We start from the raw sequence: 13,192 nt of genomic DNA on the forward strand, positions 1-13,192 counted from the left end.
ACACAATCGTTCAACGCTAGTCCCCAGCAACGGCGCCAAAATGATCGGTGGTAAGTACAGTGGGTTTTTCTCGCCCGAACTGCGAGTGTCATGTTCCCCACAGGGACTAGGAGACGACGACTATGCTCAGCTAAATCTAGGTAACACACATTTAAGAGACGAATGCAGAAAATAAAACCTAAACTAACAAGGTCGTTCTCAAATATCGTCAACAAAGAAAATGCAAAGAGCACAGGGAGATTCAGATTTTACTCATTGTCTTTTTGGTATTTTCGTAATGCTTGAGAAGTTCAAATACTAATACGAGTATACATCAATGACAAGAGAAGTGAAAGGACATGAACATAACATGACAAGGACACATATTAATCTATCAAACATGAACAGAGGAAAGAAACAAGCTTGTAGGACAGAAATATATCACAACACAAACCGATCTAGGACAGAAATACACCTGGTTCGACAATTACATTTTTTAACATAATTAACTCCTATCCGATCCAACCAGATTTCACAAGCCACCGATCCAGGGAACATGGCATGCTACTGTTAGGTAAGATCAAATAATTATTCATTATAATATATACTTTTTTTGAACAAAAACAAGAATCATCACTCAACCATGTTTGGTTCACATACTACCGATCCAGGGGAACATAGCATGCTAATCCATAGTGGTTAGGTGATTGCTCTCAATGGGAACACACTTAGCACAAATTCAGCATCTAAACATGGTGATCTAGGTGTATCATAGTAAATTCAGAAAATGATGAAGTTTTCTAGTGTACTAGGGATTTGAGCACTCAAAACTACTAGTTCTCACTAATTTCAGCAAAGCAATCATTGTATAGATCACTAGTTTACAAGGCATTCAATAATCAGTTCTCATGTTCACATCAAGCACAATATGTCAAATAAAATTCAGTGGGAAATCATTTAAGAAATGGCTTAAGAAACTCAAATATCAAATGATTTCAGCATGATCAATGGATGATATATTCAGATTGGGGTCATGAAACAGCTCACCGGGCTTTGATCATGTAGCACTCGCTTGATCACTCTCTAAGTTGCGGCTCTTCTCCATTGCTCGTGCATGCTCCAGCTTCACTCTTCTTCGCGTGTACCCATTGCTTCTCCTCATCACCATGCCGTGAATCCACCAGGATCCAGGGAATGTCATCTTGAACTCGGTCAACTCGCAGTAAGTGGTGCACAAGCATCAACCTAAAAGAACACTCAACAACCAAGCCAATACAAGTGACAGAGAGAATGCCCTCTAAGTCATCGATAGAGTACCCTAGCATATAAGTATATCTATTGAGAAAATCAGGAACATGTATCAACAACAAGTCACATGGTGCATAGGCAATATCAGCGATATGACATAACTTATCCAGAAAGCTGACATAATACCTGAAATGGCCTTGGAAAAGTTTTATGACTACCTCAACTGAAGATACCATGGAAGGCATGGTAGTAGAAACTTCCACCGGGCTCGTATCGACAGGTGAAATAGTAGGACTTTGCTCCTTGACATCTGAAGTGACCTCATCATAATCAACAATGAAGATTTCCATCTCAGGCTCAAGCGTTGAAGAATCGATGTGGCTAACATCATCAAAGGTGAACTTTTCCATATCTGGCTCTAGCAGCACATGATCAATATCAACTAAAGGTATCTCCTCAATATCAAAAGTAACTAACAGTAGCTCTGGTTCATCCACACAAGAATCATCACAATGCAAAACTGAATCTAGAATGCTAGTATCCATATGATCTGAAGTGTGTGTGTCAACTAGGATGGTGTCATCATCATCAAAGATAATCCATGAAAGCTCAATCTTGTCACATGAAGAAACTGGTTCCGGATTTTGTGTAAGAGATTCTTGCTGAGATGAAGTGATTTGTTGCAAGCAAGCAACTGGGCCAGAGGTGGGCTTCTCATTGTACCACTGAAGTTGGTGGAAGGCTATGTTCTCAATCAGCAGAAAAGCATCATCAAGTGTCTTGTTTGTAATAGCTCCACCCGCTGCCATATCGACGTAAGCTCGAGTGTCCGAAGTCAATCCTCTATAGAATATCTGCAGCTCTAACCATCTCTCAAGCCCATGATTAGGACATCTCCTGAGTATCTCTCCCAAGCATCATACAAGCTCTCGCCTTCACGCTGAACGAAATTGAAGATCTCATCTCGAATTGCGGACTACTTGTGTAATGGGAAATATTTATCCAAGAAAGCTCGTGATATCTCATTCCAACCAAATGATCTTGATGGCAAGGATCGATACCAAGCACGAGCATCATCTCGGAGAGAGAATGTGAACAGCATGCACTTGATAACATCTTGAGGAACTCCTTGATACTTTACTGTATCTGAATACTCCATGACACGGAGCAAGTGCACATAAGGGTCTTTAGTAGGCAGTACTCCAAACTGTTGTTGTTGAACCAAAGCAATAAGACTAGGTTTCAGCTCGAAGTTCTCTGCCTCAATAGTTGGCCAAGCCGGTCCTATGATATAGCACCGACTTTTGGGCATCCATAGATCACGAAGCAATGCCATCTTAACCGAGTGTAACTATAGAACAACCTACAATTAGTTCAGATTTCCTAGCACACTCATAAACAGTAAACACTAGTCAGAAAGTTAGTATCCTAATAAGCAGAAGCAACAAAAAGTAAGAAGGTAAAAGAAGCACCGAAATAAATTTGACTGGAAATTTAAACAAAAACTGTACTAAGCCTTGTCTATAGCTTCACACAATCGTTCGACGCTAGTCCCCAGCAACGGCGCCAAAATGATCGGTGGTAAGTACAGTGGGTTTTTCTCGCCCGAACTGCGAGTGTCATGTTCCCCACAGGGACTAGGAGACGACGACTATGCTCAGCTAAATCTAGGTAACACAAATTTAAGAGACGAATGCAGAAAATAAAACCTAAACTAACAAGGTCGTTCTCAAATATCGTCAACAAAGAAAATGCAAAGAGCACAGGGAGATTCAGATTTTACTCATTGTCTTTTTGGTATTTTCGTAATGCTTGAGAAGTTCAAATACTAATACGAGTATACATCAATGACAAGAGAAGTGAAAGGACATGAACATAACATGACAAGGACACATATTAATCTATCAAACATGAACAGAGGAAAGAAACAAGCTTGTAGGACAGAAATATATCACAACACAAACATATATATTTCACAAGCACATAGTTAACCACGGTTCAGGTTACATGAGTGAAAACACGTATACGAACGGGGGTTTACAAGAAGTACTCACAGATTAACAAAATGATACGTACTGGACAAGCACAAGTCAAGGAACAACCACAAAAGAGATCACACACATACACTAGCAAAATATTAATTAACAGAAGATGACAAGTACCAACTAAATATATCACCAACATGTATGTCATAGGTACAGAGATAATAAGCAGACTAGTTATCTAAAATGAACATTCAACCATCGCAGTACACATGTGAAATGAAACAAAGCTAGTTCTCACAGAACAACAATTAAGTAAGAACAATCATGTTTCTTGACTGAAGAAATCTAATAATCTCACAACTAAAATTCTTATAGAATGGAACAAGTAGGTGAACACACACACACAACTATGAATATGGTGTTACAGGGCACAGTACTAATACTCTCACATAAACAAAATAAGTACTACTAATCAAGCACAAGTCTGAAACTAAACAAGCTTCAAGCACTACTCAAATCTGAACATTACAAAGCATTTTCCATACACATCTCAATTCTGAATATTAAAAAGTCTGAACATTACACTACCCTGAACATTACACTACTCAAGGTTACAGAAATTTGAGAGAGAGAGAGAACAACAGCAGGATTATGGTTCAGAAAAGAAGCAAAGAAGCAGAGGAAGAGGAGGAGGCGTTGAGGAGGGGCGGCAGCAAGGAACAGAGGAGCAGCGAAGGGAGGTTCAGAGAGAAGGGATAAGCAGCAGGGGCATTGGAGAGAGAGCAGCAGTAGGTTGGGGCAAGGGAAGGTGAAGAGCAGCATCAGGTATAGGAGAAGAAGAAGGAGCAGCGGCAGCTCGGCGCAAGAAGAAGAAGCAGAAAGCAGCGGAAGGAGGGAGAAGGAGCAGCGAGGGAGATTGTAGACGAGCAGCAGCAGGGGCGCAGAGAAGAAGGAGCAGCAGACAGGGATTCAGCGAAGCGGGGAAGAAGGGAAGAAGAAGCAGCGGCGGTGTGTCTGGCCGGGCGCGCCGGCTGGAGGGAGAGGTCGCGCGAGGTGGGCACTGGTGGCTGGTTGGCGCGCCGCCACGCTGGCCTAGCCGCGGCGGCGGTCGGAGGTGGAGAAGGAAGCGGGGGAGAGAGGAGATGGAGATATACCAGGCCCAATTTGGGAATGGATGCATCTAGGGATTTTGATCCCCATCTGATCTGCCACTTTTATGATTTGGCCCTCCTCTTCTATTCATTTCTTCCCAAGAAGATCCCCTTCTTCTTTTAGTTTGCTCCCCTGGATACTTCTTTTCTTCTCACTGAAGTCCTTGACGTATTTCTTTCATGCCCTTCTATCTTCTGGTTAGCCATATATTCGGAATCTTGACGATTATAGTGCCTTTGCGCACTTTTCTGCAAAAGAAACAAGTGACAAGTAAATGAACCCTTTATATGATTCTCATTAAAATATGCGTAATTCATAGCAAGAATTGATTGTCAGATCACAACAGATGCTATATATGGGTGTCAAATTATATATATGAAATGTGCTTATCAAGTTCCCCCACACTTAAATATTTTCTTGTCCTCAAGCAAAGGCAAATGAAAAGAGCAATAATGTGAACAGTGAGCTGACTAGAGAATGCCAAGTGAAGTAGATCTCCAAACAATGCATGCTTTGGACTTAGCTAGTGAAAATCAATGGTTAGGAGTGCTTCAAAGCGGTAGGATACTAGTAGACTTGACCATTTCAAACTTTTACAATGATAAAAGAGAATCAACAAGTTAAGTCACTGAAGCAGCATCCGCATTCACGCCCGACGCGACCTCTCACTAGCGTCGGTATTGCAGCAGCGCGACGGCCGAGAGAGCGCCACCCGTGCGGCATCCCGGTGCAAGCGATTGCTCTACGTTAACGATGCCACGGCCATCCTTCCGTCTGCCGCCCACATTAATGACACGCGGCTACCGACGAACATACTCTGGCGCTAGCCGTCCATCTGTCTGCCGCGGCTCATTGCCATTCGCCCACTATATTAACTTGAGCCACAGCTCCCAACCATAGCCAAAGACCCACACTCATTCTCCTTCGGTCCCTTCCTTCTGTCGGCACCACTCTAACCATGGCCTCATGGTGCTCCAAAGCTCTCTTGGACGTACTATCATAGGAGCAGACGAAGAACATTGGCGGCTCAGCTCCGGGCGTGCTCCAAAGCTCTCTTGGACATACTGTCGCAGGAGCAGATGAAGGAGATCGCCGGCTCCCCCCCCCCCCCCCTGACCGCCCTCCACCACCATGACCACGAAGCCGGCGTGCGTGCAGGGGCGCAACCAGCAGCGAGGAAGAGTAGTACATGATAGGTCGCCGCCGCTCTGGTTCCAGGAAGGCCACCGCTCCTCCACTCAATTGACGCCAAGCTTGATGGGATAAACATCGGCAGCCGATTAGCCACTTGACGGTGATGTGGTTGTGCTCTGGAGGAGGAGGTTATCGAGGCGGATGAGGAGGAGGCAAAGGCAATGGCTAGCTTTCTCGAGGTTCATGGCCGGACATGGTGGTCGGGCGCTGGCGATCATTTAGATTAGGTTTACAATGGGTTTTTGCACAGTTTATGCGAAATATGTAATGAATTTCGTCCAGTTTATAGGGAAAGTTTTCAAAATGCAATGAATTTCATCTGGTTAATTTGAAATTTTCTTTGTTTGCATGAATTTCGTCCGGTTAGTTCATATAGTTGTCGAAAAGGTATGCGGGCAGCATTGGATGGCATCCTCTGGCATCAGTGTCCTCAGACAGATGTCGGTGTAAATTTGTGGGCCGGCGCTAGAGATGCCCTAACTATCATGCTATAATCGCTAATAGTGCTCCATTATTTCGCACGGAATAGTTATCCCTCCATCAAAATAAGATCCGCCGTGTTTCGCACTCCTCCCACGTAAGAGTGTAGACTCTTGCATACATAAAAATGGAGCAAGTGGACGACATTGTAGCACGTCATATCACTCAAACTAGCCCGCCTAACGCGCAGGAAAGCCCCGCCCTCGTCATTTTGTTCTGGATTTCTATCGATTGATAGCAAGAAAATGTTACGCTTTGCAAGTTCAAAAGGAAAAGGCGGCACACTTATGACTCGTACGCATCGTGTTCGCGTCGCACCCCCGACAGTCCGGCTCGCACGCTGCTCACCAGAGGGGACATGTGTTGTCTTGCATTTTCACTAACATGTGGGACTGCAATTGAATAAACCGTCGATAGCCGAAATCTAATCGCTCGGCGGGCGTCCACTGAGAAGAGAGAGATAGGGCGGGAGAAGAGGTCGCCCGCCCGCTGCGCATGGACTCCAAGAAATATAGGGTGATAATGTGAGGTGGGCCATGCGGGAGTCCGGATCGCTTCCAAGCCCGCTTCTGACCGCCCTGGCCCACAAGAAAACCCCTCCCCCTCTCGCGCGCGCTCCCCCCTCAGACGCCGGCTGTCCGCATTCATAGCAAGTAGTACTAGTAAAATACTAGGCTATAAGCCCACTTATGTGGAGGAGAGAGAGGCATTGACAAAGTCAAGGAGTGGGCTCTACAAGAGCCCATCTCTACACGTGCTCCTAGGTATAAAAAACTAATTCTTAAAAAAGAGGCATAAAAACAATTGTGTCTAAAAAAGAAAGGTAAAAAACATTTGAGAGGAAATATATAGAGAGAGTGTGATAAAAAGCTGTAACCTTATAGCCAACCTTATAGTCAACACTATGGTAGTATTACATGAGGAAGGAGGGAGTGGTGCACATGACAAGTTCACTGGGCTGCCGTGTTTCACACTCCTCCATCATAACAATGGAGACAATAGCTTTCATCAAAAATAAACAATGATACTCATTTCTCATCCTCTATATCTGAAAGAATACTTTCATTCGCTGAAATGTGGGACGTCGACCATCCTGGTCTGCCTGCCATGCACAAAATTATCCTGGTCCACCCCGGTCATAGCGCAAGCCCAACCTTTCCCACTTTAAGTTGGTCGGACAAAGGAACAATCATTACTTTTTTGAATTCCGATTCTTCAAGAAAACTTACTGTACCCGCAATACTGCTACCACACGCGAAGACTGGACGGCACTGTACCACGTCATATCACTGAAACCCACTAGGCCAAACCCACAGTACCACGTCTCTGTACTTTTGCTGCGATTTTCCTACCCTATGAACCAAATGAGGCCTGAAATGTATCCATGTCGACTATTGTCTGATCGATCGCTAAGCCTACAATTTTAGGAGCTTGGGCTATTGGCCGATCAACGACGGATCAGACCTATAAGCGTACCACGAGCTCATCAGCCCCAACGTTTCTTTTCGGTGAGTGTTTTGCAAGTACTATAGCTCGCATAGTAGCTAGCCTACTAACACCAAGAATCATCAAACAAGCCCTGCTAATATGATAAATAGTTCAAACTTAAATCTAAGCATGCCATATATTACATCAAAAGCTGGTGAGGATACATCTTTTTTCATAACTCGGAGAGGGTTCGCATGATTCACTATCAAACAAAAGTAGCAAGTACCGCCCAGACAAGACAGTGCACTAGCCCTAAGATGGTTCGATAACACGCATCGTTCTGGTAATTAAACACAATGCAAACTACCCTGAAGGATTAGCGTGACCAACTATTTCTTGTCATCGATCTCTCAGGCAATGACCACAATACGGACAGCGGCATGGGAATCGATCTCTAGGGCGATGTCCACAGGACGGACCGCGACATCGAAATCGATCTCTAGGGCGATGTCCACAGGACGGACCGCGACATCAAAAACGATCTATGGGGCGTTGTCCACAGGACGGGCCGCGACATCGGAATCATCAAGGACATCCACCGGCACCTGCACAACCTTAACATATTGGCAAGCACATTGCAAATAATCAAAAACCACAACTATGGTAAGCCATTATTTTTTACCTTGTGCTGCTCACCGGGAGATCCCATCCCTCCGGGGGCCATCTCCTCATCCTCGATGGGGGCCATCACCTTGCCAGGGGAATACTACTTCTCAACGGCGAATATCTCACATAGGTGGCCACTAGAGTTTCTGGGGTAGGCACGGTGGGGCCCTTGCTGTTCTTCCAGCTTTCTTTGAGGAGTTCGTCCGCCAACGTCGTCAACTCTTTGGCCAGTGCTTGTTTCTTGGAGTTCTTCATCTCCATGGGTTGGCCCGCCAACATGGCCAACTCGTTGGTCAGTGCTCGCTTCCTGGAGATCGCTGTCTCCAGTGGGTTGTCCGCTGGCAACTCTTTGCCTAGTGCTCCAGGATCCATCAATGAACTAACAAACAAAAAGCAATCGAAAGGAAACCACAATCGCAATGAAAACGGGAAAAGAATAGGCTGTAAGAATCGGTTGGTGCTTCGCAAAAAAAGAATATTCTTGGAATGAAACTATAGTAGCATCACTGATTCGCCCACCTTTCCTTCGTCGATACAGAAGAAAAATGGCAGAAGTGAGTAGCTTGGAGTGAGGTTTTCTCTACTCTCTACTCTTATAAAAAGCAGAGTTGGTGATGATTGTGTGCCTGCCATCCTGCAATATAGGTCGTCCAATCTATATCTAACGGACAGGAAGGAAACTATGACAATTTACCCACACTCCTCTCCACATTTGCAGATAAGGCCTTCCCTCGTTCATCCCTTTCTCCCACAAGATCTTGATGTTCTGTGCAACGCACGGCCATCTTGCTAGTTCTTCAAGAAAGGGGAGAAAGGGCTTCAACGAGCGTTCCAATGAAATGATGGTTGCTTCGTCCAGTCCAACTTTGAGGACACTTTACCACTGCTGGTAAAGGTGTGGGTTTTTTGATATGACAGGTCATGACGGCCACACCGAGGTGACCGGTGAGTCTCGACTGTAGCACCTCGCTGTGATTTGGTGGATGGCACACAGGCCCGGATGCTTTGATGTCCCGCATGTAGATAGAGCGGCTAGTCATATGCATACTCAATATTGTGCGCCGCAACCAAGGTGGAGAGAAAAACGAGAGAACTACGTATTTATTTATAGTGTAGATTAACTCATTTTGCTCCATATGTACTCCACTCATTTAGGGTGTAGTCTAGTCACTTGTTGAAATCTCTAGAAAGGCAAATACTATACTCCTTTCCGGTTTACAGGGCTATACTAGCAAGTAGTACTACAATAGTGGGCTCACATAGCAATTTTGTCTCATGCAAGAGCCTCGCTATATGTGTGCTCCAAGGCTCCGCACCACGCCCCACCCCTACATAAAGACTGCCACGCGAGCGTTCGGAATTGCCACGTTCGGGTTGCGCTTGGCTCTTCGCCTCTTCGAGAAGTTGAACAATGATGTTACTACTACTAATTATACAGTATCGAATCCACTGTTGCATGTCGTCCACCGCGTGTGGGGGGGATAGCTTGTTGTAGTATAAGCAAAAGCATGTCCTCGTCTGCAAGCCACCGCGCGCATGGGCGAGGGAGAAGGCGTGTAGTAGTAAAATCAAGCTTCTCCTCATTGTACGAGTTTTGCGCGACACATCATAGCATTGGTCCCATATGCTTGCCCCTAAACTTGGCTAAAAGACCCGCAGTGTACAATATATTTGCTGCAACCTCTAACATTTACCCCACCACAAATTAAAATATATATTCTTGTCTTGATTAGATGAGCGTGCAAACTACAATCACCAGGATGACGGGTAGGGCCAGAAGATTATTTTAATCAAAAAATGCTTCGAGACAGCCTCATATCATGGAGCCGACCCCAATGATTTTAAGCTTACAGGAATGGTACACGCTATCCTAGACTACTCTACACATGAAACTGCCACACGAGCGTCTGGGCTGCACTTGGCTCTTCGCCTCTTCGGGAAGTCGAACAATGATGGAGTACTACTACAATGGAGTACTACAGTATGCATCTGGCCATCTAATACCAAATGAACTACTGCATGTCCACCGCGTGCAGGAGGGAGAGCGTGTAGCGAAAGCTTCTCCTAGTCCTGCCAGCCACCATGCTCATGGGCGAGGGAGGGACACAACTTCATTGACTTACTGCTCCTGCCTTTGCGTCTATGACAAGTGGGCCCAATAGGTGGGTGGCCCACCTATCATACAACCAAAGGCGGGTGCAGTTAAGGCACCGGAGCTCAGTCCGCGAGGGAGAGGGCATCGTACGATATATTTCAATAATTTGTGTTTAACGATGCATTAATTACAACGCATGCATGCATGCATGCATGCATGCATGCCGTGACTTTCCTTTTGATGCTTGCATGTGTTGATTTAATGCACCTTGCTAAATTTTGACTATAAATTTAACTAACCAAATGTTCATGCATGTCACGAAAAATTACATCATTGAAAACTATGTTCAAATATGAATCAAACAATATAATTTTTGTTAACATGCACTAACATTTTGTCAGTTAAATCTTTGGTCAAAATTTAGAACCAATTACAAAGGGAACCAATAAATATTGTACTCTCACATTTTGTTTTGAGGTTACTCTCACATAGAAATTATAAATAATAATGCATGTTGGGGCAGCCCATGTTTCTGATAATTTTAGCCATGGGCTTGTTCACAAATTTTATGAGGCGGTGGTTGTTCATTTAATGGAGGGTCTTGTACCAGACATGAACGATACAAAGTGCGACCTGGCACACCATAACACCACTTGGAATAAGCGGGTAGCTATCTCAAAAAACAATCAACAACTCAAAAAAATGGCGACCTGGCATGTACACAATTTTAAACGATTGTTTTGATGGAGTGAAAAAGGAAAACTACCCCACTACCTATATATATAGGTCGGAGCCTCCGTGCTTCCTTGCTAGGGTTGCTCCATTCACACACTCTCATCCTCTCCATATCTAAACAAGATAGCAGTGGTAACACTGTCTTTCTATCCTCACCGCTGGTTACAGATCTGGACGTACCCCCCTCCGCCGGTGAAGGGGAGGAGGGGCAGCGTTTAGGCGGTCGTTGACTGCGAGGGAGGAGATCCACTGCCGGCCACACCGTTATCTCTGGCCGAGCGGTGGCACAGGACATCCTCCAATCCCTTCGTCGTTGCCCTAGTGTGGGCAGATCCGGCCTCCCGCCACCCACCTATCCACATATCGCGGCCTTCAGGTATATCTTCCTTCGAAACCGCCCTGGCTCTACTTCCCCAGCTTGCTACGTCGCCGCATGTGCATCATTTTCTACCTCTCAACCCCTCTCGATTAGATGGTCCAATGTCACCTATTTCTTCTTCTTCTATTATTAGAGGTAAAGCTACTTCATGGAGTCGAATCTTGTACTTGGTTCAAAGAAGAAATAAAGGGGGGATTTAGTATGTACATCGGACTTGGTACAAACAGGAAGGAAAGGGGGTGAAAGTAGTACAAACTGGTCATCCAACTTGTCTCTTGGTCGAAAAGGGAAATATAGGGGAAAGGTTGTACACAATGGTATGACCAGGACTAGATTTGATGTCCACACATAGGAGTAGGTGGCTAGAGTGAACAAAAATGGGACCAACCCAGATATCTTTCTTGGATGTTTGTTTCTCGGGGCAATAGACTCTGAATCACCACTTTATGCCCCGGTTTAGGTACATGGTGCTGGACTGCTGGTGCACCCACTGTCCCATGCCCTTATACAAAATATTTAGTTGTTCTTAATCTAATGCCCCTGGTAAAATGAAGCCATGCCACTATTATAAGCCATGACAAGTTTAGTCAAATGTTTTTGCCTGTAATTGTTTGAGACTCTGATTGTTTCCTCTGTAGCTTTTTGCGCAAACAGGGATATCCATTTCACCTGGTTACTGTTGTGACCTTTTGGTGCACTGCACAAAACACTTCTTAAAAGAAGTGACTTTTGTGATGTTTAACTGGAATGTCGGAATGGAACAGTTGGTTCATTTCGGTGGAACTGCACAAAGGGAGATCTTTGTTCCAATCCTCATCATCCATATTGGCACCATAACCTTCCTTTAGGTAAGAATGATATTTAATGCATGTGTTCATCTCTATTTTGCGACTGCCATGAGAAAATAATGCTATTGTTTACTAGTACACTTGTACTCCCTCACTAACAAAACCAATTCTGAAATAGAAGGCCAATCATGTACTTGGTTTCACCAACTAGTGGGGAGAAAGAGAAATAAAGCATGAAGAGGAAGAATAAGAAGAATAAAGAGGAAAAGGAGATCACACGATGGTACCGTCCTATGTTATCCTGACATCTTGCTAGTGGTATTGTATTGTTGTGTTGCTACTAGTCTTAATTTACTTGGAAGACTAGCAAGATGCCCGTGCGTTGCACGTAACATCAAGATGCATTTGTGTATGAGTAGTTTATCTTGTGAGAGAAAAGGATGAACGAGGGAAGGCCTTATTTGCAAATGTGGAGAGGGTTGTGGGTACCTTTTTGCAAAATTGCCATAGTTTCCTTCCTATCCGTCAGATATAAATCGGGCGGCCTGTATTGCAGGATGGCAGGGATCATGTTGTGCCAATCATAAATTTTATTGGAACTACACAAGACAATACAATGAACTGTATCCCAGCCAGTGCTTTAACTCTGCTGGAAGTTCTTGATAATCTTTCGATATAATCTCAGCACTGGTAAACAAGAGTGATTTCAACCATACATTTGAAGTGCACAAAAATATATACTATTGAGTGATTCCATTGAGTGCTTTATCATCTCTTCTGGGACTACATGAATGAGCTTTTTTGCTCAGGTTGGTACCGGCCTAAGGCCTTCATCCATATTAGTTTGCCATCATCTCTATTTGTATTTTGCTACTGTCATGAGAAACTCCTTTATCTTTGCACGTTAAAGTTTTGCAACCTGTGATACATGGCAATGCTTTGAGTGTTGAGCTAATTGGCACTAATTAAATAAACTAATACCTCTCTTTAAGCAAGACTACTATGTTGATAACTTTACCCATTAAGATAATGAGGGTGCTTTTGTTTGTTAGTGTATGTTTCA

This window comes from Triticum aestivum, chromosome 3A (genome assembly GCF_018294505.1).
Source record: "Triticum aestivum cultivar Chinese Spring chromosome 3A, IWGSC CS RefSeq v2.1, whole genome shotgun sequence".
In the NCBI taxonomy this organism is placed as follows: Eukaryota; Viridiplantae; Streptophyta; class Magnoliopsida; order Poales; family Poaceae; genus Triticum; species Triticum aestivum.